The following is a 5,000-nucleotide window of genomic DNA, read 5'->3' on the forward strand; positions in this document are numbered from 1 at the left end:
ACCTCCTAGGCAAGGCATGTTTATTTATATAGCACATTTCATACACAGGGGTAATTCAATGTGTTTTATATAAACAAAAGCAAAGAGCAATAGTACATAAAAGCATAAAAGGGCAATAGTTTAAAAATGATTTCAAGACAGAGTGCAAAACAATGAAATTACTGCTAAACATTTCTGTGGAGCAACTGGGTAATAGGAGCCACTGACTCCTACTACTCTTTAATTACAACAACATACCACATATATACTGTACACCAACTGATGCAGTGAAAAGTTAGGGATCGTTAGCATTCTGTAGCCTCATCATATACAAACTAATGCAGTGGAGAGTTAGGATCGTTAGAATTCTGTAGCCTCATATACAAACTGATGCAGTGGAGAGTTAGTCGTTGTTAGCATTCTGTAGGCTCATAGGTAGACTGAGTACAGTTGAGACATGTGTACAGTTGAGACACCTTAAATATCTTGCTTGCACAGCAAGCCCAAGTTGTGATTTTTGCTATGCACATGCGTATTAGTGCCCTCTTTGATCATGGAAAATTTGAACGACACAAGTATCTCCCATCCAAGGATATCGGCAAATGTTTGTTTTCCAAAGTAAGAATTTCACTTTCACTGGTATCATTACAAACATTATTCTGTGTCCTAAAAACTGGCATATTTTATGGCATTGTGTCATGTAAGGTCATTGCAAAATCTAGAGAAATGTGTGAGGTGGTCAGCGGGGGACAATAGAGACACACATTGGATTGTGTTATTACTTGAACATTCCATTTGTAGGCTACTGTTCGCCATATCTGTTCCTATGTCACATTTTGTTCATGATGTATTCCTTTTAATCAACGCTAATTTAAATGAAATGAATGAATTTGAACTACAAACACTTTGTAATTGCTATGTTTTTATTTATTCAACTTTCCAACTAACGGTTAGTTAACTATATATCATTAAAGAAGGGTGTCTCAACTGTACCAGGTAGGTGTCTCAACTGTACTCTATAGGGTACAGTTGAGACACAGTCAAGACAAAAAATGCACCTTATGTTTATGAGCTAATTGTGGAAAATAGAAACTACTTATGGGTATTATTGATTGATAATATTTTAGTCTACAAGCTAAGGAAATGGCATGTGGAATGTTGTGTAGAAAATCACTTCTTTTCAGTATATATGTTTTGTTTTATTTTGTGTGGGCAAAAAGTGTCTCAACTGTACTCAGTCTACCCTACAAACTGATGCAGTGGAGAGTTAGGATCGTTAGCATTCTGTAGCCTCATGTACAAACTGATGCAGTGGAGAGTTAGGGGTTGTTAGCATTCTGTAGCCTCATATACAAACTGATGCAGTGGAGAGTTAGGGGTTGTTAGCATTCTGTAGCCTCATGTACAAACTGATGCAGTGGAGAGTTAGGGGTTGTTAGCATTCTGTAGCCTCATGCCACACAGATAATGGAGCACAAAGCACATAAAGACCTTGAGTCGAGTCTGAATGAAAAATTAGCTAACTATGCACACAGACAGAGACGTAAGTGATGACTATGCCAGGGTGTGTGTGTGTGTGCGTGTGTGTGTGAACACACATGGTCAGTCACATGATATAGGCTAACATTGCCTGAGTTGTTTTAAGTGGATAGTGAAATATCCCATTATCACCTATATAAATACATACATATGTCACAGTATGGCTGAAGGATGCTCTTATGACCAATGGCTAGACCTGCCCCCCTGTTGTTACGTCACACTGCTATCAATGTGTTGCTTGTGTTTATGTCTGTATGTAGATGTGGGTCAGCATGAGAGCCTGCTGATTAGGTCGTCAAGCAAGACTCTCAGCAATCAGAAGTGTTGGGTCAACTCCTCCATACACAACCATGCGTCTCCATGTGCTGTGTGTGAACAAGGGCCATTTCTGCTGACGGCTCTCTATCAGAACTGTGAGGGTGGTGCCATGGAGACGCCAGCCAGTCGGACTGTGTGTGTGTGTGTGTGTGTGTGTGTGTGTGTGTATGTGTGTGAGTGTGCCAATGCATGAGACAGTGAGGTGATGTTTAAGTATGGAGAATGGGGATAATAATTAACTCTATCGCATTCTCAAGGTGAGTTCAGGCAACATTCACACAGACATACAGACAGAACAGACACACACACACACACACACACACACACACACACACACACACACACACACACACACACACACACACACACACACACACACACACACTGACTTGTAAAGCATAGTATGCATTAATTCATTTACAACAGAGACACATATACAGAGTTCTGGATTATGGGTAGTAACAGAAATCTGGATTCTGAATGAGAAAGAGAAAGAGAAAGAGAGAGAGAGAGAGAAAGAGAGAGAGAGGTTACCTCTGGACTAGGCTGTCTGGAGAGGGAGTGGCTGTGAAAGATGGGAGGAGAAAGAATGAGAGAGAGAGGGAGACGGAGAGAGAGAGAGAAAGAGGGAGGGAGGGAGAGAGAGTAAGAGAGAGAGAGAGAGAAAGAGGGAGGGAGGGAGAGAGAGTAAGAGAGAGAGAGAGAAAGAGGGAGGGAGGGAGAGAGAGTAAGAGAGAGAGAGAGAGAAAGAGGGAGGGAGGGAGAGAGAGAGGGAGCAGGAGTGCAGTGTGCAAGTGAGGGAGTGTCAGTCCAGTCCAGTCAGACGGAGTGAGTGAGCGATCCTACAGTCCAGCAGACAAACGAGAAGAGGAAAAAGTGATCCAAGGAAACCCCAAAGCTCCTCTTTGACCAGCAGAGAGGGACAGAGAGAGAGAGGGACACAGAGAGAGAGAGAAGGACCCAGGGGAACAAGAGGAAGAAGGAGAGAAAGAGACAGCACTGCAGTGGACACTCGTGAGTGGGAGCTAAAAAAGCAACTGGGAGAAACTCTTTTCCCAAACGGACACTGCAGAGCGCGAACACACACACACACACACTTCGGCTGCCTGTGCTGTGATTCTCATTAGCTTCTGGTGGCAGTGATTGAGTGTGTGTGTGAGCAAGGCTGAGAGCGTGTGAGAGTGTGTGTGTGTGTGAGAGAGAGAGAGGGAGAGTGTATGCGTGCGTGTGTGTGTGAGAGCCGGCTGCTCCACTGGAGTCCACGGGACCATGGCACCTGGCAAAAAGCGGCAAAGCTGAGGACACACTCCCACACACACACACACACACACTTCACAAGAGGAGCAAAGGACTGCAGAACGGAAAAAGAGCAAAGGTGAGTGAGAGGTGATTTCTTTGTTTCTCCAGAGCTGGGCATGTGTGACAGAGGGAGAGAGATGGATTGGAAAAGAGGGAGAAAGCAAATGATAGAGAGAAAGGGAGAGAAAGAGTGCATTTCAAGCTATTGTTGGAGCAGCTATCCAGAATCCTTATCTGCGTTTTGCCACTTTATAACTTTGCCACTGTTTGGTTACTGTTTCACTGTTTTGTCTCGAGTTTTTCTATTGGTCTCACTCTCTTATGCTGTGTGTGTGTGTGAATGTGGATGTGTGTGTGAGTGTGGATGTGTGTATAGACTTGTGTGTGCTGTGTGATTTTTGGGAAGCATGCTCTGTATTCTCCAAATGTATGATTAATTATCCATTGTGTTAATTTGGTGAGGTTTTTTACAGATTACTTCTTATTAGATGTAACAGGTCATGCTGTTGAACTCTAGTTAAATCTTGTGAATGTGTTGGAGAAAGGGTACACTTTTACTCTGTTCTGAATTATTTGAATTACACAATTTAATTGCACTTTACAGTAGGTCACATAGTGAGTTCATTGCACTCTGGGTCACATTTTACATTTTTGTTCACTTTCATAGAGCAGAGTAGACCCCCTGTTATCCCAACTGGCCCCAGAGTCTGTGTGTGTCTGTGCGGATGTGTGGATGTGTTAGTGTCTGGGCATACGAGTGTGTGTGTGTGTGTGTGTGTGTGTGTGTGTGTGTGTGTGTGTGTGGATGTGTTAGTGTCTGACTCCTGTACTGAGGCGCCTTCACACTATATGCTGCTCTCTACCTCCCTCCCTCTATTCTGAACACATGCCCTGTTATTGGACATACGAGTGTATGTGTGTGTGTGTGTGTGTGTGTGTGTGTGCTGGAGGGAGACGAACAGAGTTCATATATGTGTGTGGATAATGGGCAGGAATGTTGCACATCAGTGGTTGAGAAAACGAGTGATTGAGAGTGATGCGGCATGCAGGCAGAGCAAGTGGAGAAGTCCAGAGCAGAGCACAGCCGAGAGGTGGAGTGACGCATGCAGGCATTGAGGTAGAGAGAGAGAGAGAGAGAGAGGGAGGGAGAGAGGGAGAGAGAGAGGGAGCGAGAGAGAGAGAGAGGGAGAGAGTGGGGAGCTCAGCTCATTTGCCAGCCCTGTCAGTTTTCTTTGTCTAAAATATTTACTGCCCACTGCCGCTGCTCTGAAATATGGACTCTTTTCTTTGGGTGGCCGGAGGGGATGAGAGATGGCCGCTGCTCTGTCACTGGTGTAAAAGCAAAAGGCTGTTTTCATCAACATTTCATGAGCGCCTTTATTTTCAGACGCTGCGATGAGCTGCGGTAGCTATGATACCTATGATACCCTCCACCCTACTCTCAGCAGGAACACATGGGCCACCACCACTTGTCTCCTCTATACAATAATAATATTAATATTAATAATAATAATAATAATAATACTAATAATAATAGTAATAATAATAATAATAGTCAGAATGATAGACTGCAAAAGTACATGTATACTGTATATGCTTCTGTACAGATGGCCAACATGAGGTGTATTTCTCTCCGGTTCCTTGTCTTAATTAAGGCTGTGCTAGCGCGCTAGGTTCCCTGTCTTAATTAAGCACTTAAGGCTGTGCTAGCGTGCTAGGCTCTCCCCGCCCAGTAGCCCTCGCCTCGTCTGTCTCTGTCAGTGCCTGTGTGGGTGTAATGGGCTGAGTCTCTAATCATTAGCCAGACATGGAGGCCGCCATTCCATGTGCCGTGTCTGACAGCCCGTCAATATACTGTACCTGTT

The 5,000-nt window shown here is 44.0% G+C and overlaps 1 protein-coding gene across 1 annotated transcript in view; it reads left to right on the plus strand.

Moving 5' to 3' along the window:
* Nucleotides 1-2,641: 2,641 nt before the first annotated feature.
* sema3b (sema domain, immunoglobulin domain (Ig), short basic domain, secreted, (semaphorin) 3B) overlaps nucleotides 2,642-5,000 on the plus strand; it is a 36,611-nt gene continuing 34,252 nt past the window's right edge. Inside the window, exon 1 of the mRNA XM_048241840.1 lies at nucleotides 2,642-3,211. The gene's annotated coding sequence lies outside the window, so the exon portion shown is untranslated. The remainder of the gene's footprint in view (nucleotides 3,212-5,000) is intronic.

Source organism: Alosa alosa, chromosome 4, assembly GCF_017589495.1.
Source record: "Alosa alosa isolate M-15738 ecotype Scorff River chromosome 4, AALO_Geno_1.1, whole genome shotgun sequence".
NCBI lineage: Eukaryota > Metazoa > Chordata > Actinopteri > Clupeiformes > Clupeidae > Alosa > Alosa alosa.